Source organism: Vicia villosa, linkage group LG2 (genome assembly GCF_029867415.1).
Source record: "Vicia villosa cultivar HV-30 ecotype Madison, WI linkage group LG2, Vvil1.0, whole genome shotgun sequence".
In the NCBI taxonomy this organism is placed as follows: domain Eukaryota; kingdom Viridiplantae; phylum Streptophyta; class Magnoliopsida; order Fabales; family Fabaceae; genus Vicia; species Vicia villosa.
The window spans coordinates 102,123,707-102,144,839 of NC_081181.1; the positions used below are offsets into that span (position 1 = coordinate 102,123,707).

The 21,133-nt window shown below is 37.9% G+C and overlaps 2 long non-coding RNA genes across 2 annotated transcripts; both read left to right on the forward strand.

Annotated features, from left to right (window-relative positions):
• Positions 1–9,737: 9,737 nt before the first annotated feature.
• On the forward strand, positions 9,738–11,964 carry LOC131646543 (uncharacterized). The gene is made up of 4 exons (XR_009297516.1): positions 9,738–9,870; positions 9,959–10,577; positions 11,169–11,263; positions 11,439–11,964. It is a non-coding gene; the product is annotated as an uncharacterized LOC131646543 (long non-coding RNA).
• A 6,823-nt stretch (positions 11,965–18,787) lies between these two features.
• Positions 18,788–20,876, forward strand: LOC131646544 (uncharacterized). Its single transcript, XR_009297517.1, has 4 exons — positions 18,788–18,888; positions 18,977–19,128; positions 19,237–19,595; positions 20,187–20,876. It is a non-coding gene; the product is annotated as an uncharacterized LOC131646544 (long non-coding RNA).
• The last annotated feature ends 257 nt before the right edge of the window (positions 20,877–21,133 follow it).

Below are 21,133 nucleotides of genomic sequence, written 5' to 3' on the forward strand. Positions count from 1 at the left end.
AGGGTCCTTTGGAACTCATTCAAATGGGCATGCAATGTCCAAAAAGATCTTAAGATCAGGATACTATTGGTTGACAATGGAATCTGACTGTTACAAACACGTGAAGAGATGTCACAAGTGCCAGATCTACGCAGATAAGATCCATGTACCGCCGACTCTACTCAACGTTCTCTCATCTCCATGGCCTTTCTCCATGTGGGGTATTGACATGATTGGAATGATCGAGCCGAAAGCTTCAAACGGTCATCGTTTCATCTTGGTAGCAATTGATTACTTCACCAAATGGGTCGAAGCAGCATCTTACGCCAATGTTACAAGACAAGTGGTTGTGAGGTTTATCAAGAACAACATCATTTGCCGATATGGTGTTCCCAGCAAGATCATTACAGACAATGGTTCGAACTTGAACAACAAGATGATGAAAGAATTGTGTGAGGGATTCAAGATTGAGCATCATAACTCTTCTCCTTACAGACCAAAAATGAACGGCGCCGTTGAAGCTGCTAACAAGAACATTAAGAAGATCGTCCAGAAAATGGTCATCACTTACAAAGACTGGCATGAAATGCTGCCATTTGCTTTACATGGATACCGTACTTCAGTGCGTACTTCGACAGGGGCAACTCCCTTTTCTCTAGTATACGGCATGAAAGCTGTGCTCCCCGTAGAAGTTGAAATCCCATCAATGAGAGTCCTCATGGAGACTAAGTTATCAGAGGCTGAATGGTGTCAAAACAGATACGATCAGTTGAACTTAATCGAAGAAAAACGTATGACTGCTCTATGCCATGGACAGTTATACCAAGCAAGGATGAAACAAGCCTTCAACAAAAAGGTTCGACCTCGTGAATTCCGAGAAGGCGACCTCGTGCTTAAAAAGATCTTGTCTTTTCAACCAGATTCTAGGGGCAAATGGTCTCCTAATTACGAAGGCCCGTATGTTGTCAAAAGAACATTTTCTGGCGGCGCCATGATTCTTATAACCATGGATGGTGATGAACTCCCACATCCTGTGAATGCTGATGCAGTCAAGAAATACTTTGTCTAAAAAAATACAAAAGAACAGCTCGGTAAGTCGAAAACCCGCAAAGGGCGACTTAGGCAAAAATGAGCGTCTCGGTGGACTGAAAACCTGAAAAGGCGGTCCAGGCAAAAATTAGAGACAATAAACAGAAAAAAATGCATCCTGGTAGATTGAAAACCTGAAAAGGCAATCTAGGCAAAAATTAGGGATTTATGACAAAGTAACTGCATCAGTCCGTACTTCGTCACCTGAGGAGTCTTTTTCATCAAAGGATCTTCAATCAAATCATCGCCACTCTGAAGCGACAAGCACAGTTGGAACTCAAAGTTGTTAGGGGAAATAGTGGTTATTGCTTTCAATGTAGCCTTTTCCGCATAATTACCATTTCCAACATTTGTAAATACTCCATGGAATCACGCCTTTAGCTGATTTCCATCCTATTAAATAAATTTGAGCCTTGTGCCCATTTGTTTGCAATCTCTAATTTCTTTTAGCTTGCAAAATGACGCTTTAATTGTGTTATTCACTTTTGAAAAAAGAAAAAAATAAGTTTTAAATGAATTTACTTCACTTTGCTTTTTCAAGATAAAAGCGAAATTTTCCTTTGAATTGTGAACAACAGAAGGAACATCAGCAGTCGTCTCCATAGGATGAACAAAAGGATTCTCCCTGAAAAATTGTTGAGACAACGGTATTCTGGTCCCAGAAAAGAATTCTTGAAGCAATTATCCCTCGAGGTAAAGAAGCTCTTCTACCCCCAGTGAAGAAGGTCTTTTATCCCCAGTGACGAAGATTTTCCATCTCCAGTAAAGAAGATTCTTCCATCCCAATAAGAAAATATGCTTATCTTCCCCAGAGAAGTTTAAAGCACGCAACACCATTCATCACCTGTGTTATCTACACCGTGTTGAAAAACATTTGCCAAGTATCTGGTTGTATTGCGACGTCGGTCCCTCTCCAGTATATGCTTCTTTGTCTGTCAGTATCGTCAACATGCATACTACATTCATGACATTCATCATTCATCATATTTGCATCATTTATGCATTCTTGCATTTTTCAATGTCTGCTTAAAATCACTTGTTTAGGATATATCTATCCCAAAAAGTAAAAGAAAAAGAAAAGAGAAAAGAAGAAAAAGAAAAGAAACAAGTATGGGCGTGTCATCTCTCCAAGTAGGTCGTCACCCATAAGCAGAAAGAACATCTTCTTTCTCCAGTTCCCCACTGAGATCATTCCTCGTGGAAGAAGGTTGCTTTAGTTTTCTCCTCTCAAAACAAAGGAGAAAATTCCCATTCGAGTTCATTCCTCATTGGGTACAAAGTCTTGTTTGCAGTATGGACATTTGGTATGAATCGTGTGTAAATTGATTTGTGATATTGGTTTATTGCAGGGACCGGTTTCTTATAATTGCAAGGCTCCTGCTTCAGTAGGTTATGGCAGGGTTGATTTTGGTTTGTAGTCAAGTTGAACAAGAGTAAATGGCTGCCCTTTTTAACTAGTTAGGTCATGATGAAGATGAAGTGGATTAGCTTGGAGGATTGAAGAAATGAAGAGAAATAGGTTTAGGATGTAGTGAATAGAAAGTCAAAAGACCAATGGTTACAAATTTGTAATAATAATTTCCTGTACTTTCCCTTTTTCATGTAATTTCACTTTATAGTTGAATACTCCTTGAATATGTTGACTTGTGATTCATAGATGGACCTTCAAATAAATGCATAATTAGGTACTTGAGAATAGGCATTTGGTCCTCGGATTCTGTGTAATGTTGCTTGTATAATCTTCATGAATATTTTGAGCTTGAAATATAATGTGGGCTTTTCTCTTCACATTCAAATAAAATTTGAATAATTCTTTTTCCAAACTATGGCCCAAAATAAATCGTTCCTTAAGCAAGCAACATAAGAAACTCAATCTCAAGAGACTTGTCATAAATTAACATTTTTATCCAAATGAATATTGTACTCAAACAGTGAACCGAATAATTATATCCAAGTTCCATAAGAAAGATCCCTCGATTAATAAATGAATAGTGAAGTAAACCTGGTTCTTGATGAATGCAATCATAGAGAAATAAACCCTTGGTTCTTGATCCTTTAATTATGTGTACAATGAAATGCATGGTTTTATTGATGACCTAAGATGCACATGATGTCAAAGCCATAAGCCAATTAGAAATAGAATTAGGAGGGCAAATTTTGGGGTGCAACAGCTGCCCCTATTTTATCATCTTAAACCTGAAGCTGAGATTGGCGCTAGCCTTTTGACCCTTCGAGGTAGAAGAAGATTGAATATCAAGAGAACCTGAAAATTTGCCTGATGAGAGATAGGATCCACTGGGGAAAAGATGGTGTCAATTCCACTGAGGAAGAAAGTATCAATTCTGGATTGAACCAATTAACTCTGGGTTAGAAATGAAATAGAACTCAACTTTGGGTTGAAGAAGAAAAGTGGGTCAACTCAGGGTTGAAGAATAAAGGGAAGTCAACTCGGGGTTGAATAAGAGGTAAACATCAATTCTGGATTGAGAACGGAAATGGAACTCGGTATTAATGGGTAAAGATATGGGTATCAACTCTGGGTTGAAGAAGATAAAATCAACTATGGGTTGAAGACAATGGGTAGACATCAACTCTGGGTTGAGAGAAGGTAACTCAACTATGGGTTGGAAGAGGAAAGATGATCAATTAGAAATAACCGTCAACTCTGGGTTGAGTGGGAAGAGACAAGGGATGACCGTCAACTCTCGGTTGAGAGGGAAATAGAAAAGGTAACCGTCAACTCTGGGTTGAGTGGGAAAGGATAAAAGATAACCGTCAACTCTGGGTTGAGTGGAAAAAGGTAAATGATAACTGTCAACTCTAGGTTGAGTGGGAACGGAAGAAGGTAACTGTCAACTCTGGGTTGAGTGGGAAAGGAAATTAACAAGGAATAACCGTCAACTCTGGGTTGAGTTGAGTAGAAAAATATAACCGTCAACTCTGGGTTGAGTGGGAAAAGAGAAAAGACAACCGTCAACTCTGGGTTGAGTGGGAAAAGATAAAAGATAACCGTCAACTCTGGGTTGAGTGGGAAAGAAAGACAAGGATCAACTCTGGGTTGAATAAAAGATAACTGTCAACTCTAGGTTGAGTGGGAAAGAAAGACAAGGATCAACTCTGGGTTGAATAAAAGATAACCGTCAACTCTGGGTTGAGTGGGAAAAGGATAAAAGATAACCGTCAACTCTGGGTTGAGTGGGAAAGAAAGACAAGGATCAACTCTGGGTTGAATAAAAGATAACCGTCAACTCTGGGTTGAGTGGGAAGACACAAAAGATAACCATCAACTCTGGGTTGAGTGGGAAAAGTATAAAAGATAACCGTCAACTCTGGGTTGAGTGGGGAAATAAGAAAAGATAACCGTCAACTTTGGGTTGAGTGGGAAAGGACAAAAGGTAACCGTCAACTCTGGGTTGAGTGGGAAAGAGGAGAAGTCAATTCTGGATTGAATAAAGGATGACCGTCAACTCTGGGTTGAGTGGGAAAATATAATTAACTCGGGGTTAAAAGATGAAAGGAAAATTAACTCTGGGTTGAACACCAAAACATCAACTCTGGGTTGAAAAAGGGATAACCGTCAACTCTGGGTTGAGTGAGAAGAGATAATTAACTCGGGGTTAAAATATGAAAGGAAATTCAACTCTAGGTTTAACACAAAAACATCAACTCTGGGTTGAAGAAAGATGAACATGATTGACTTTGGGAGATGACACCACAATGGTAACTCTGAGTGATCCAGTGGAATATCAATTGAATGTTTTATAGGGACCTCATCTGATGAGTAACTTGGCTTGTGCTTCATATGCAATGTTTGATTTATTTGTGCACTTCTGGAGATGCAATGCTATGGATTCTATATGTAGTGTACTGATTGATTAGGGTTTCTGCTTTGATGTGGAATAGATTAGGTGGAGTTCTGAAACTCTGTTTGCGATTCAAGGTGAGGGTGGATGCCCCTGCTTTATTGATGATTAGATCATTAAGGGAGATATGCTAATGTAATGATATGCATGATGATTGTATGATTATGAGTGTAATGATTGTTTCCAAGATATGAAGGACGGATGGAGAATGCCTTTGTGGAAAGTTCGTTTCTTGAAGGATAGAATCGGTGGAGGTGTTTGGCTTGAATCCTCGACACTTGTCTCGATATCTGACACTTGATTGAAGATGAAGAAATGACTTGTTTCTATCTTACCCCAGCTTGTATGATCTTTTGAGATAGAACTTCGATAATGCTTGAATCATGGAGATTTGAAATGGTCTGCCCCAGTGTCGATCAAGGAATGAATGAATGCCCTAGATTGAAAGGAATTCTTCCCACCATATGGATGCTTCAGGTATTTGCTTTGCAGATGACCAACCTTTGCCTTTGTAAGATTAGTCGATGGAATTTCAATATTGAACTTTCCTTGGTATCAAGTACTTACTTTCAAGTTGGAGACAATTATGTTTTGAAAAGGATAATGAGAATGCAATGCACGTGTTAATCTCAAAGAAAAGTTTTATTTGTCAAAATGTTGTACTAATACTAACACAAATGACACAGCAACATTAGGAGTCAGTTTGACATGATTTCACAGTTTGTATGCTTTCGGAACGAACCCTGCTTCAATTAGGACTTTTGAGGGTTGTAACGTGGCCGGGTTCACGGTTTGAGAAACAAAGGATAAAGGCTCAAATTCTACTTAACCCACCCCTCTTCGTGATGTTCTCCAGTCCTACGTTCAGTTAGTTTGACACGAGTATTCGCCTTTCAGGAAGAATTGTGATGGATGAGGATCTTTTGTGGCTTTGATGAAGGTGGCAGCCACCTTTTCGTGCTTTTGTTGATGGTCACAACAACTTGTCCCTTGGAGGAATTTTCTTTTGCTTTGCCTTTTGCTTTCCCTAATTTTTGCCTGGACAAAAAGTTTCTTTTGAATTTGGTTTTCGTTGTCCAGCGGGATATGCCCTAATTTTTGCCTAAGTCATTTGCTTCAAAGCTTTTCTCTTCTTTTTGACTTAGCGGGCTATTGTTTCCTTCTTTTTTTTTATCATGATTCATAACTTTCTTTTCATTCTTTTTTTTTTGTCTCGTTCGGGAACAAGTTGTATGACTTTTATGATTGACTTGATGAAAAGGTTGTGACTGCCTTCTTTTTAGTGAATGAGAGACATCCATTGGGGATTGTGCTCTTCTTCTTTATTGTGAGATATGAGATATGATTGATCCTCTGATGGAATACTTGAAAGTTGAGCACTCGGTCGCACTAACTGAAGACTACCCTGCCCCTGGTTAAGATTGAGGGTTTTGTATTTTTTGAAAAGAAACTCCTACTCCTTAGGCTCAAAGGGGTTGACGAAGGTTTCACTCCCTTATATCTCCAGTGTTTAAGAATTGAAGCAATGCCTGTACATCGTCAGCAGGATCTTTGTTCCAAAAGCATACAGTTAGTAGCTCATGTGTTTTTGATTTTTTATCATTCTCCTTTTTTAGTTTCTTAAGACAAATGAGTGAAGTATCAATGAACATAATGACAAAGATGAAATGATTTGAGACAAACATGTATATTGCATTATTTTTATTTATTCAAACAGAAATAGTTTCTTACAATGAGAAGTACTTGATAACAACAAAAGTAATACAATTGAAAATACTTTGAAGTAATCTAAACAATAGCAAGGATTGGCCTTATTTTGATGCAAATGAAATGTTCTCTGACAAACACAAAGTCTTTAGGCTTCAATGGTGGAAGGTGCCCCTTTATGAGGCATGGGGTTTTCTGATAGTAGCTTGATTTTGTTTGTAATTACCCATGATTCTTTGTCTGTTGTCTCATGTCAAATATCAGTGTCGAGGAATTGTCTTGTCTGATCTGATGGAGAGGAAGAATGTAGGAGTCTTGGTAACCATGGATGCATATGCATGAATGCAAAAATGTTAATGATGATGCAAATGCAGTAGGAATCAGGATCAAGGATCAAGGCCTCTTGTGATAATAACTTCTCATGGTCCATAAGATATGGTCGAATCCTCTAGATTCAGAGGTTCGACGTTGCATTCTTGATAACTAGGCGGTGCATAAGTCAAAGATGGTCGAACCCTCCAGATTCAGAGGTTCGACGTTGATTGATTCTGATAGATAACTGATGTAGAACTTCTGTATAAGTCAAAGATGGTCGAATCCTCCAGATTCAGAGGTTCAACGTTGATTCAGGATAGATAACCTTTGCATAAGTCAAATAAGGTCGAACCTTCCAGATTCAGAGGTTCGACGTTGATTATGATAGATAGTATGAATGGGCATAGGGTGGGATGGAGGTATGTTTTCCTGCAAAACAAAATTTCCCAACCCCTCTCACAGGTATGATCTAGTACAAGGTAGGTCAAAAGGTCTCCAGCGTTAACAGTTCTCCTGAGACACCATCATTGTTGCAAATACATGCCAACAATGGTATCCCATTTGAACCTCAACTGGTCGTGGGTCTCATGATCGCAATCAACAGAACCTGACATTCTGTTGGCGTCATGACTATCCACTCTATCCTAGGTAGCCTAAGTAACACTCTGGCCTGGGTATTGGGCCTTTTACCTCAAATCAGTAACATCCCACCCCAACAGAACAGCATAATAATAATCATAGTATATGAAAATAAAATGCAAGGCATAAAGAAATAAAGCAATAAAGAAATAAAACAGTAAAGCAATAAAGCAATAAATAAACACCCAAAGAAAGGAAAACAAACAAAAGCTAGGATCGACTAAGCTAGAATCCCCAGCAGAGTCGCCAGCTGTCGCACGCTCGCGAAATGATGAACAGAGTCGCCACTAATATATTTATCCCAAAGAGGGAAAGGAATATCAGAAAACCTGGAATAAGGAAAGGATAAGAAAAGGTCTTGCGACCAAAGATCGGGTAAGAAGTCAGTTACGCGAGGGGAAGGTATTAGCACCCCTCACGTCTGTGGTACTCCACAGGATCCACTTATGTTTGTTCTATTCTAAGGGTGTATAAATCTAAAGCTTAATTACTAAGGGAATGCATGCAAATGAAAGAAAAGAAACACGCGGGAAAAAAGGTTTATAAATAGTTGTGCTCGCTTAGGCCCCGCGACCTAATGCCTACGTATCCTTTTCAGGAATCAGAGCGCCGTAGTTCGGCTCCTTAGTTTTTGTTTGTTTTTGTGTTTTTAGTGGACGAAGTTACATTCGCACTCCGCTGCTCGACCTCTGGAGTCTTAAGCTGGGAATGGAGCGGAAATAACGTGTCCGATTAGGAGAAAGAATGCCCTGAAGGCAAGAGAAAGAATGCCTCGGAGGCAAGAGAAAGAAGAGAGAAACTTGGTTTGTGTCTTTTAGATGTAATTCCATGATGAACAAAACCCAATACAAGGCTTCGCACCACTTCATTACTTTGATTTAGGTCTGAGCCTTTGTTAAGTGTTTTAAGTGTTTTTGGTTGAGTGTTTTTTAAGGGAATTTACTTTGCGATTCGAATCACATAAAAATGTATAATGATCGAGAAGCAGATTAGGGAATGAATCCCACTCACTTCTATCCTATTATGTAATGTTCGAGAAACAGATTAGGGAATGAATCCCACTCATTTCTATCCCATTAGTTAATGTTCGAGAAACAGATTAGGGAATGAATCCCACTCATTTCTCTCCCATTAAGTAGTGACAGAGAAACAGATTAGAGAATGGATCCCACTCATTTCTATGCCACTAAGTGATTGAGAAACAGATTAGGGAATGAATCCCACTCATTTCTCTATCACTTTCTTAATGTGATTCGCATCTCTATTTGTTAATATTTTAATGTTGAAAAGAAAAGGGGAAGAAAAACTAGCCTAAAATGATCAACTAGCCTAATGTTATGATTATACCTAATTGTTAGGATTTTAAGGGAAAGACTAAGGTTAATATTATGAAGATATTATAGATCCTAAATCTAAAGGGAATGAGATTATGAGCACAAGCAAAGATCAAAATTACAAGTAAACAATGATACAATATTAGTGCAAAAATGACTAAAAGAATGACTTGAAAGTATAGCACAAAACATGAAAACAAATGATTCAAAATGTAGCACTAACATGAGTTAAAAGATACTATTTATTTTTATGATTTTTATATGACAAAGAACAAGAATTCTAATCAAGCAAAGGAATTAAAATACAAGCCTAAACTAATATTTTTTTAGTGATTATTTTTATATGTCAAAAATTATGCTAAAGGTCTAAAATGATGGTAGAAAATTAGTGATTATCACCTAAAAGAAATTGGTAAAAAAAGACTAAGTAAACCTAAAATTATTAATGAAGAATAAAGAAAACAGGGGGTGTTAATATTGAAGATGGGGTGGTGCACATAGCATAGGCGCTGGGCCTATTGAGTCTGGCCCAAAGAAGTTTTATTGTTGTTCTGAATTCACACAAAAAGAAACTATGGGCCCTGGGGGTGTAAAGAGCGATTCGTTGGGCCCAAAAGATTTGATTACAGATTTTTGTGCAGAGTCTTAGCATACCAAAAATGGGCCATATGGGGGTGAATCTAGGAATGGCCCAATGGTTAATTGATGATCCATATGATTTATCTTGTTCGGATTTTTTATTCAGGTTTTGTTTAATTATTAGAAAAGAAATTAAAAGAGGAATAAAGATTAATCAATAAAAAAGAAAATTGAAAGAGGGGAATAGGGTTCAGAAAATGTGACCTTTGGAATCAAATCCGCAGCTTCTTCTTCGTGACTGATGGCGAAATTCTCCGATCCAAATCCGGCCACCGCAAACACCAGCTTCGACCGATAACTACCTTGTCTCGATCTCTCTCTACTTTCGCCTCCGATTTCACTTTCCCTGGTCTCTCTTCTCCGTTGATCCCATTGTAATGCCATCGTTTGCAGGTTGTTGATGATGCAGTGAAGACTAATCGCGAAGGCGATTGATGATGTTGAAGTTTGGAGCGCATAGGTAGTGAAGATGGTGATTGTTCAGAGATGAGTGTCCGCTCGGAGCTATGGGCGAAGTAACACGAGAGCTCGGTGAAGTTCTTCAGGTAAACTCTGAGATTCTCTCTTTCTTTCTTGTTCAACTCTTCTTCTTTTACTTTGAGCTTCTGTTGATTGTTGTTCTGTGATTCGTTGTTGTATTGATATTGTTGCAGTTGAAGCTGATGCGAAGATGATGATGTTGCTTGAAGAACGTTGTTGAAGATGAGTGAAGGTGATTGAAGCTGATAGAGAATGGGAGAAAAGAGGCAGAGCAAAGGCAGAATGGTGGAAGAGGTGGAGACTCAGAGGAGGTTTGAAGTGATGAAGATCAGAAAGGATTGAGGAAGTGGAGAAGATTGTGTGAAGAGTGAAGAATTGAAGATGATGGTGTTCTGCTGAGAAAGTGAAGAAGATGAAAGTGAGTTGTGGAGAATGCAAACAGAGTGGTGAAGGGAGAATGAAAGTGAAGAGAGCAAAAATGGTGGAGGAGATCAATGAAGAAGGGATTGAGGATTATATATAGAAGCTAAAGGTTCGTTCCTCTGAAAATTCTGTTAACTGTTAGTTAAATAATCAGTTAGAGGTTGTTAGGATGTGTAACTGTTTCTGTTATTGATATTAGAAGTTAGTTATTGATTGTTAGCCACTGTTGTAGGTTAGTTAAAGGTAGTTATGAAATTGTTTGGTGGTTAGTTGGAAGTTTGTTAAGATTGGTTAGATTGTTGTTGTTAGTTAATTAAAAATGGGACAGTTAGAAGTTGGTTAAATGTTAGTTTAAATTAGTTACAAAGTTAATTGAAACAGTTAGGGATTGTTAGTGAAGAGTTAGACTTGAAGTAGAGTTAGATGTTGAAAATAATTTGAAACTAGTGACAAAATGTTAGTGTTTTCTTCTGTTGCTTGCAAGAGAGTGCAGTATAGTTGTTGAAAAGGAAGAGTGATAATAACTGTTTTAGGAGTAATGGCAGTTAGCTTAGGAATTTATAGCGAACTTGACTTTGTTTCTAAATTCATTTCTCTGTCTGCTTCCTTATATTGACTAGAGTTTGCAATACCATTCTCCAACATAGCACGGTTCAGTGTGTTTCCATTAACTAAACAATCATGCTTTGTTTCTGAGCAGTGGCTTGACGGACTCGTTGAAGCGTTAACATTGACCGAAGATGCATCCTCAATTGAATTTGTTCCATTTGAAATGATGTTACCAGAGAGGTTTGAGTAAGAGTTGCTGTCTGGAAAACCCCCTGAATTTGTATAAGACTCTGTTTGGGTTCTATACAGGGCTAGAGGATTGGAAAATATTGGATGGATGCTGAGTTTTTTTTATTGAATGCAGTATGGACATTTGGTATGAATCGTGTGTAAATTGATTTGTGATATTGGTTTATTGCAGGGACCGGTTTCTTATAATTGCAAGGCTCCTGCTTCAGTAGGTTATGGCAGGGTTGATTTTGGTTTGTAGTCAAGTTGAACAAGAGTAAATGGCTGCCCTTTTTAACTAGTTAGGTCATGATGAAGATGAAGTGGATTAGCTTGGAGGATTGAAGAAATGAAGAGAAATAGGTTTAGGATGTAGTGAATAGAAAGTCAAAAGACCAATGGTTACAAATTTGTAATAATAATTTCCTGTACTTTCCCTTTTTCATGTAATTTCACTTTATAGTTGAATACTCCTTGAATATGTTGACTTGTGATTCATAGATGGACCTTCAAATAAATGCATAATTAGGTACTTGAGAATAGGCATTTGGTCCTCGGATTCTGTGTAATGTTGCTTGTATAATCTTCATGAATATTTTGAGCTTGAAATATAATGTGGGCTTTTCTCTTCACATTCAAATAAAATTTGAATAATTCTTTTTCCAAACTATGGCCCAAAATAAATCGTTCCTTAAGCAAGCAACATAAGAAACTCAATCTCAAGAGACTTGTCATAAATTAACATTTTTATCCAAATGAATATTGTACTCAAACAGTGAACCGAATAATTATATCCAAGTTCCATAAGAAAGATCCCTCGATTAATAAATGAATAGTGAAGTAAACCTGGTTCTTGATGAATGCAATCATAGAGAAATAAACCCTTGGTTCTTGATCCTTTAATTATGTGTACAATGAAATGCATGGTTTTATTGATGACCTAAGATGCACATGATGTCAAAGCCATAAGCCAATTAGAAATAGAATTAGGAGGGCAAGTTTTGGGGTGCAACAGCTGCCCCTATTTTATCATCTTAAACCTGAAGCTGAGATTGGCGCTAGCCTTTTGATCCTTCGAGGTAGAAGAAGATTGAATATCAAGAGAACCTGAAAATTTGCCTGATGAGAGATAGGATCCACTGGGGAAAAGATGGTGTCAATTCCACTGAGGAAGAAAGTATCAATTCTGGATTGAACCAATTAACTTTGGGTTAGAAATGAAATAGAACTCAACTTTGGGTTGAAGAAGAAAAGTGGGTCAACTCAGGGTTGAAGAATAAAGGGAAGTCAACTCGGGGTTGAATAAGAGGTAAACATCAATTCTGGATTGAGAACGGAAATGGAACTCGGTATTAATGGGACAAGATATGGGTATCAACTCTGGGTTGAAGAAGATAAAATCAACTCTGGGTTGAAGACAATGGGTAGACATCAACTCTGGGTTGAGAGAAGGTAATTCAACTATGGGTTGGAAGAGGAAAGATGATCAATTAGAAATAACCGTCAACTCTGGGTTGAGTGGGAAGAGACAAGGGATGACCGTCAACTCTGGGTTGAGAGGGAAATAGAAAAGGTAACCGTCAACTCTGGGTTGAGTGGGAAAGGATAAAAGATAACCGTCAACTCTGGGTTGAGTGGAAAAAGGTAAATGATAACCGTCAACTCTAGGTTGAGTGGGAACGGAAGAAGGTAACTGTCAACTCTGGGTTGAGTGGGAAAGGAAATTAACAAGGAATAACCGTCAACTCTGGGTTGAGTTGAGTAGAAAAATATAACCGTCAACTCTGGGTTGAGTGGGAAAAGAGAAAAGACAACCGTCAACTCTGGGTTGAGTGGGAAAAGATAAAAGATAACCGTCAACTCTGGGTTGAGTGGGAAAGAAAGACAAGGATCAACTCTGGGTTGAATAAAAGATAACTGTCAACTCTAGGTTGAGTGGGAAAGAAAGACAAGGATCAACTCTGGGTTGAATAAAAGATCACCGTCAACTCTGGGTTGAGTGGGAAAAGGATAAAAGATAACCGTCAATTCTGGGTTGAGTGGGAAAGAAAGACAAGGATCAACTCTGGGTTGAATAAAAGATAACCGTCAACTCTGGGTTGAGTGGGAAGACACAAAAGATAACCATCAACTCTGGTTTGAGTGGGAAAAGGATAAAAGATAACCGTCAACTCTGGGTTGAGTGGGGAAATAAGAAAAGATAACCGTCAACTTTGGGTTGAGTGGGAAAGGACAAAAGGTAACCGTCAACTCTGGGTTGAGTGGGAAAGAGGAGAAGTCAATTCTGGATTGAATAAAGGATGACCGTCAACTCTGGGTTGAGTGGGAAAATATAATTAACTCGGGGTTAAAAGATGAAAGGAAAATTAACTCTGGGTTGAACACCAAAACATCAACTCTGGGTTGAAAAAGGGATAACCGTCAACTCTGGGTTGAGTGAGAAGAGATAATTAACTCGGGGTTAAAATATGAAAGGAAATTCAACTCTAGGTTTAACACAAAAACATCAACTCTGGGTTGAAGAAAGATGAACATGATTGACTTTGGGAGATGACACCACAATGGTAACTCTGAGTGATCCAGTGGAATATCAATTGATGTTTTATAGGGACCTCATCTGATGAGTAACTTGGCTTGTGCTTCATATGCAATGTTTGATTTATTTGTGCACTTCTGGAGATGCAATGCTATGGATTCTATATGTAGTGTACTGATTGATTAGGGTTTCTGCTTTGATGTGGAATAGATTAGGTGGAGTTCTGAAACTCTGTTTGCGATTCAAGGTGAGGGTGGATGCCCCTGCTTTATTGATGATTAGATCATTAAGGGAGATATGCTAATGTAATGATATGCATGATGATTGTATGATTATGAGTGTAATGATTGTTTCCAAGATATGAAGGACGGATGGAGAATGCCTTTGTGGAAAGTTCGTTTCTTGAAGGATAGAATCGGTGGAGGTGTTTGGCTTGAATCCTCGACACTTGTCTCGATATCTGACACTTGATTGAAGATGAAGAAATGACTTGTTTCTATCTTACCCCAGCTTGTATGATCTTTTGAGATAGAACTTCGATAATGCTTGAATCATGGAGATTTGAAATGGTCTGCCCCAGTGTCGATCAAGGAATGAATGAATGCCCCAGATTGAAAGGAATTCTTCCCACCATATGGATGCTTCAGGTATTTGCTTTGCAGATGACCAACCTTTGCCTTTGTAAGATTAGTCGATGGAATTTCAATATTGAACTTTCCTTGGTATCAAGTACTTACTTTCAAGTTGGAGACAATTATGTTTTGAAAAGGATAATGAGAATGCAATGCACGTGTTAATCTCAAAGAAAAGTTTTATTTGTCAAAATGTTGTACTAATACTAACACAAATGACACAGCAACATTAGGAGTCAGTTTGACATGATTTCACAGTTTGTATGCTTTCGGAACGAACCCTGCTTCAATTAGGACTTTTGAGGGTTGTAACGTGGCCGGGTTCACGGTTTGAGAAACAAAGGATAAAGGCTCAAATTCTACTTAACCCACCCCTCTTCGTGATGTTCTCCAGTCCTACGTTCAGTTAGTTTGACACGAGTATTCGCCTTTCAGGAAGAATTGTGATGGATGAGGATCTTTTGTGGCTTTGATGAACGTGGCAGCCACCTTTTCGTGCTTTTGTTGATGGTCACAACAACTTGTCACTTGGAGGATTTTTCTTTTGCTTTGCCTTTTGCTTTCCCTAATTATTGCCTGGACAAAAAGTTTCTTTTGAATTTGGTTTTCGTTGTCCAGCGGGATATGCCCTAATTTTTGCCTAAGTCATTTGCTTCAAAGCTTTTCTCTTCTTTTTGACTTAGCGGGCTATTGTTTCCTTCTTTTTTTTATCATGATTCATAACTTTCTTTTCATTCTTTTTTTTTTGTCTCGTTCGGGAACAAGTTGTATGACTTTTATGATTGACTTGATGAAAAGGTTGTGACTGCCTTCTTTTTAGTGAATGAGAGACATCCATTGGGGATTGTGCTCTTCTTCTTTATTGTGAGATATGAGATATGATTGATCCTCTGATGGAATACTTGAAAGTTGAGCACTCGGTCGCACTAACTGAAGACTACCCTGCCCCTGGTTAAGATTGAGGGTTTTGTATTTTTTGAAAAGAAACTCCTACTCCTTAGGCTCAAAGGGTTTGACGAAGGTTTCACTCCCTTATATCTCCAGTGTTTAAGAATTGAAGCAATGCCTGTACATCGTCAGCAGGATCTTTGTTCCAAAAGCATACAGTTAGTAGCTCATGTGTTTTTGATTTTTTATCATTCTCCTTTTTTAGTTTCTTAAGACAAATGAGTGAAGTATCAATGAACATAATGACAAAGATGAAATGATTTGAGACAAACATGTATATTGCATTATTTTTATTTATTCAAACAGAAATAGTTTCTTACAATGAGAAGTACTTGATAACAACAAAAGTAATACAATTGAAAATACTTTGAAGTAATCTAAACAATAGCAAGGATTGGCCTTATTTTGATGCAAATGAAATGTTCTCTGACAAACACAAAGTCTTTAGGCTTCAATGGTGGAAGGTGCCCCTTTATGAGGCATGGGGTTTTCTGATAGTAGCTTGATTTTGTTTGTAATTACCCATGATTCTTTGTCTGTTGTCTCATGTCAAATATCAGTGTCGAGGAATTGTCTTGTCTGATCTGATGGAGAGGAAGAATGTAGGAGTCTTGGTAACCATGGATGCATATGCATGAATGCAAAAATGTTAATGATGATGCAAATGCAGTAGGAATCAGGATCAAGGATCAAGGCCTCTTGTGATAATAACTTCTCATGGTCCATAAGATATGGTCGAATCCTCTAGATTCAGAGGTTCGACGTTGCATTCTTGATAACTAGGCGGTGCATAAGTCAAAGATGGTCGAACCCTCCAGATTCAGAGGTTCGACGTTGATTGATTCTGATAGATAACTGATGTAGAACTTCTGTATAAGTCAAAGATGGTCGAATCCTCCAGATTCAGAGGTTCGACGTTGATTCAGGATAGATAACCTTTGCATAAGTCAAATAAGGTCGAACCTTCCAGATTCAGAGGTTCGACGTTGATTATGATAGATAGTATGAATGGGCATAGGGTGGGATGGAGGTATGTTTTCCTGCAAAACAAAATTTCCCAACCCCTCTCACAGGTATGATCTAGTACAAGGTAGGTCAAAAGGTCTCCAGCGTTAACAGTTCTCCTGAGACACCATCATTGTTGCAAATACATGCCAACAATGGTATCCCATTTGAACCTCAACTGGTCGTGGGTCTCATGATCGCAATCAACAGAACCTGACATTCTGTTGGCGTCATGACTATCCACTCTATCCTAGGTAGCCTAAGTAACACTCTGGCCTGGGTATTAGGCCTTTTACCTCAAATCAGTAACATCCCACCCCAACAGAACAGCATAATAATAATCATAGTATATGAAAATAAAATGCAAGGCATAAAGAAATAAAGCAATAAAGAAATAAAACAGTAAAGCAATAAAGCAATAAATAAACACCCAAAGAAAGGAAAACAAACAAAAGCTAGGATCGACTAAGCTAGAATCCCCAGCAGAGTCGCCAGCTGTCGCACGCTCGCGAAATGATGAACAGAGTCGCCACTAATATATTTATCCCAAAGAGGGAAAGGAATATCAGAAAACCTGGAATAAGGAAAGGATAAGAAAAGGTCTTGCGACCAAAGATCGGGTAAGAAGTCAGTTACGCGAGGGGAAGGTATTAGCACCCCTCACGTCTGTGGTACTCCACAGGATCCACTTATGTTTGTTCTATTCTAAGGGTGTATAAATCTAAAGCTTAATTACTAAGGGAATGCATGCAAATGAAAGAAAAGAAACACGGGGGAAAAAAGGTTTATAAATAGTTGTGCTCGCTTAGGCCCCGCGACCTAATGCCTACGTATCCTTTTCAGGAATCAGAGCGCCGTAGTTCGGCTCCTTAGTTTTTGTTTGTTTTTGTGTTTTTAGTGGACGAAGTTACATTCGCACTCCGCTGCTCGACCTCTGGAGTCTTAAGCTGGGAATGGAGCGGAAATAACGTGTCCGATTAGGAGAAAGAATGCCCTGAAGGCAAGAGAAAGAATGCCTCGGAGGCAAGAGAAAGAAGAGAGAAACTTGGTTTGTGTCTTTTAGATGTAATTCCATGATGAACAAAACCCAATACAAGGCTTCGCACCACTTCATTACTTTGATTTAGGTCTGAGCCTTTGTTAAGTGTTTTAAGTGTTTTTGGTTGAGTGTTTTTTAAGGGAATTTACTTTGCGATTCGAATCACATAAAAATGTATAATGATCGAGAAGCAGATTAGGGAATGAATCCCACTCACTTCTATCCTATTATGTAATGTTCAAGAAACAGATTAGGGAATGAATCCCACTCATTTCTATCCCATTAGTTAATGTTCGAGAAACAGATTAGGGAATGAATCCCACTCATTTCTCTCCCATTAAGTAGTGACAGAGAAACAGATTAGAGAATGGATCCCACTCATTTCTATGCCACTAAGTGATTGAGAAACAGATTAGGGAATGAATCCCACTCACTTCTCTATCACTTTCTTAATGTGATTCGCATCTCTATTTGTTAATATTTTAATGTTGAAAAGAAAAGGGGAAGAAAAACTAGCCTAAAATGATCAACTAGCCTAATGTTATGATTATACCTAATTGTTAGGATTTTAAGGGAAAGACTAAGCCTAATATTATGAAGATATTATAGATCCTAAATCTAAAGGGAATGAGATTATGAGCACAAGCAAAGATCAAAATTACAAGTAAACAATGATACAATATTAGTGCAAAAATGACTAAAAGAATGACTTGAAAGTATAGCACAAAACATGAAAACAAATGATTCAAAATGTAGCACTAACATGAGTTAAAAGATACTATTTATTTTTATGATTTTTATATGACAAAGAACAAGAATTCTAATCAAGCAAAAGAATTAAAATACAAGCCTAAACTAATATTTTTTAGTGATTATTTTTATATGTCAAAAATTATGCTAAAGGTCTAAAATGATGGTAGAAAATTAGTGATTATCACCTAAAAGAAATTGGTAAAAAAAGACTAAGTAAACCTAAAATTATTAATGAAGAATAAAGAAAACAGGGGGTGTTAATATTGAAGATGCGGTGGTGCACATAGCATAGGCGCTGGGCCTATTGAGTCTGGCCCAAAGAAGTTTTATTGTTGTTCAGAATTCACACAAAAAGAAACTATGGGCCCTGGGGGTGTAAAGAGCGATTCGTTGGGCCCAAAAGATTTGATTACAGATTTTTGTGCAGAGTCTTAGCATACCAAAAATGGGCCATATGGGGGTGAATCTAGGAATGGCCCAATGGTTAATTGATGATCCATATGATTTATCTTGTTCGGATTTTTTATTCAGGTTTTGTTTAATTATTAGAAAAGAAATTAAAAGAGGAATAAAGATTAATCAATAAAAAAGAAAATTGAAAGAGGGGAATAGGGTTCAGAAAATGTGACCTTTGGAATCAAATCCGCAGCTTCTTCTTCGTGACTGATGGCGAAATTCTCCGATCCAAATCCGGCCACCGCAAACACCAGCTTCGACCGATAACTACCTTGTCTCGATCTCTCTCTACTTTCGCCTCCGATTTCACTTTCCCTGGTCTCTCTTCTCCGTTGATCCCATTGTAATGCCATCGTTTGCAGGTTGTTGATGTTGCAGTGAAGACTAATCGCGAAGGCGATTGATGATGTTGAAGTTTGGAGCGCATAGATAGTGAAGATGGTGATTGTTCAGAGATGAGTGTCCGCTCGGAGCTATGGGCGAAGTAACACGAGAGCTCGGTGAAGTTCTTCAGGTAAACTCTGAGATTCTCTCTTTCTTTCTTGTTCAACTCTTCTTCTTTTACTTTGAGCTTCTGTTGATTGTTGTTCTGTGATTCGTTGTTGTATTGATATTGTTGCAGTTGAAGCTGATGCGAAGATGATGATGTTGCTTGAAGAACGTTGTTGAAGATGAGTGAAGGTGATTGAAGCTGATAGAGAATGGGAGAAAAGAGGCAGAGCGAAGGCAGAATGGTGGAAGAGGTGGAGACTCAGAGGAGGTTTGAAGTGATGAAGATCAGAAGGGATTGAGGAAGTGGAGAAGATTGTGTGAAGAGTGAAGAATTGAAGATGATGGTGTTCTGCTGAGAAAGTGAAGAAGATGAAAGTGAGTTGTGGAGAATGCAAAAAGAGTGGTGAAGGGAGAATGAAAGTGAAGAGAGCAAAAATGGTGGAGGAGATCAATGAAGAAGGGATTGAGGATTATATATAGAAGCTAAAGGTTCGTTCCTCTGAAAATTCTGTTAACTGTTAGTTAAATAATCAGTTAGAGGTTGTTAGGATGTGTAACTGTTTCTGTTATTGATATTAGAAGTTAGTTATTGACTGTTAGCCACTGTTGTAGGTTAGTTAAAGGTAGTTATGAAATTGTTTGGTGGTTAGTTGGAAGTTTGTTAAGATTGGTTAGATTGTTGTTGTTAGTTAATTAAAAATGGGACAGTTAGAAGTTGGTTAAATGTTAGTTTAAAATACTTACAAAGTTAATTGAAACAGTTAGGGATTGTTAGTGAAGAGTTAGACTTGAAGTAGAGTTAGATGTTGAAAATAATTTGAAACTAGTGACAAAATGTTAGTGTTTTCTTCTGTTGCTTGCAAGAGAGTGCAGTATAGCTGTTGAAAAGGAAGAGTGATAATAACTGTTTTAGGAGTAATGGCAGTTAGCTTAGGAATTTATAGCGAACTTGACTTTGTTTCTAAATTCATTTCTCTGTCTGCTTCCTTATATTGACTAGAGTTTGCAATACCATTCTCCAACATAGCACGGTTCAGTGTGTTTCCATTAACTAAACAATCATGCTTTATTTCTGAGCAGTGGCTTGACGGACTCGTTGAAGCGTTAACATTGACCGAAGATGCATCCTCAATTGAATTTGTTCCATTTGAAATGATGTTACCAGAGAGGTTTGAGTAAGAGTTGCTGTCTGGAAAACCCCTGAATTTGTATGAGACTCTGTTTGGGTTCTATACAGGGCTAGAGGATTGGAAAATATTGGATGGATGCTGAGTTTTTTTTATTGAATGCAGTATGGACATTTGGTATGAATCGTGTGTAAATTGATTTGTGATATTGGTTTATTGCAGGGACCGGTTTCTTATAATTGCAAGGCTGCTGCTTCAGTAGGTTATGGCAGGGTTGATTTTGGTTTGTAGTCATGTTGAACAAGAGTAAATGGCTGCCCTTTTTAACTAGTTAGGTCATGATGAAGATGAAGTGGATTAGCTTGGAGGATTGAAGAAATGAAGAGAAATAGGTTTAGGATGTAGTGAATAGAAAGTCAAAAGACCAATGGTTACAAATTTGTAATAATAATTTCCTGTACTTTCCCTTTTTCATGTAATTTCACTTTATAATTGAATACTCCTTGAATATGTTGACTTGTGATTCATAGATGGACCTTCAAATAAATGCATAATTAGGTACTTGAGAATAGGCATTTGGTCCTCGGATTCTGTGTAATGTTGCTTGTATAATCTTCATGAATATTTTGAGCTTGAAATATAATGTGGGCTTTTCTCTTCACATTCAAATAAAAACTGAATAATTCTTTTTCCAAACTATGGCCCAAAATAAATCGTTCCTTAAGCAAGCAACATAAGAAACTCAATCTCAAGAGACTTGTCATAAATTAACATTTTTATCCAAATGAATATTGTACTCAAACAGTGAACCGAATAATTATATCCAAGTTCCATAAGAAAGATCCCTCGATTAATAAATGAATAGTGAAGTAACCTGGTTCTTGATGAATGCAATCATAG